Source organism: Meriones unguiculatus, chromosome 6, assembly GCF_030254825.1.
Source record: "Meriones unguiculatus strain TT.TT164.6M chromosome 6, Bangor_MerUng_6.1, whole genome shotgun sequence".
NCBI classification, from domain to species: domain Eukaryota; kingdom Metazoa; phylum Chordata; class Mammalia; order Rodentia; family Muridae; genus Meriones; species Meriones unguiculatus.
Window position 1 is genome coordinate 71,674,896 of NC_083354.1, and position 1,281 is coordinate 71,676,176.

General features: G+C 42.9%; 1 pseudogene; it reads right to left on the bottom strand.

Moving 5' to 3' along the window:
- Positions 1-232: 232 nt before the first annotated feature.
- On the bottom strand, positions 233-957 carry LOC110558297 (geminin-like; annotated as a pseudogene).
- Positions 958-1,281: the final 324 nt, after the last annotated feature.

Genomic DNA, 1,281 nt, shown 5'->3' on the forward strand with positions numbered 1-1,281 from the left:
CACCACACTGGCTCAAGCCTTTTTTTTTTTTTTTTTAAACAGGCTTTGAAGTTTATTTAATATACACAAGTCACATCTGACTGAGAAAACGAAAATGCTATTTACATAAAACAATAGATCAAAAATACATACTGTCTGTATTTTAATGTAATTTTAGCCCCAGGACTCAAGCCTGGATTCCAGCACTTGCATCGTTTAATCAGTTTACCACCGCTGGCGCATACCTCACGCCTCATGTACACGGTTTGGTATCGTGGAGGAAGACAGTCTCTTCAGCACACGTGCCAGTCCCTGAGCCTTGCACTTCAGAGTCCGAAACAGTTTCCTCTTCAGAATCAACTCCCTGACTATCCGGTGATTCCGAGTTATCCAGAGCTTCATACTCTGCCTCTCGATTACCTCTGCCTCGTACCGAACGTGTTCTGCTCCTGCTGCCCAATCTTCATTCTCCTTTTCAGGTAGGCAGTTTCTCTGTCCTTTTGTGCAATTTCTTTATGAAGTTGCTCGTTTTCTGTAAGTGCTTCAGAGAGAGCTTTTCTCCATTTTTCTGTCACTTCTTTCCAATACTGAGAAGATGGGTTTTCTTTAATCATAAGATCAAGTGCTTCCTGGGTAACATCTTCAACATCTTTATTTTCATTAGCTTCTGGACCAGAGCTCAAAGTCTTAGATGTTAACTGGCCATTCCAAAGCCTCCTTTTGGACAAGCCTTTTGGCAACTCATTTTCTCTGCCAACAAGAGATTCAGCTGCAGAAGGCTGAATCATCTTCAGTGTTCTCCTTGGGACAGGACTATTCTTCAGATTTTCTTGGGCTCCTTCCTGTTTCTGCTTCATACTGCTATTCATTTTCAGAGACCACAGGGTTCTGTTCCCAGCAAGTGTAAGAGCAGGACAAGCCCCTGGCACCATGCGGGACCCAAAAGAACAACCCAAACTTGAGGACTCTTTTTTTTTTTTTTTTTTTTTAATTCACTGAGTTTAACCTGGATCATCTGCATGACTGTGGGTTTGGATCTCTCCACTAGAGCCTAAGATTCTTGACAATTACTCAGAGAATCAAAGGCTTTATCTGTTATTTCAGTTCTTCATATCAAACGCATCCTTCAGTAAATCCATGTGAATTCTGTGAGGTCTCTACTATCCCTGAAGTCCTCAGGGGACACACAGCTGAACACAATAACTGAACACAATAACTGTAGCCAGTAGTTTGGTAGGGAGAGGAAGGCCTCTGAGCCCCTCACTGATCCGTAATTGACTGCCTGGTCTTGAGCAGGCCCAA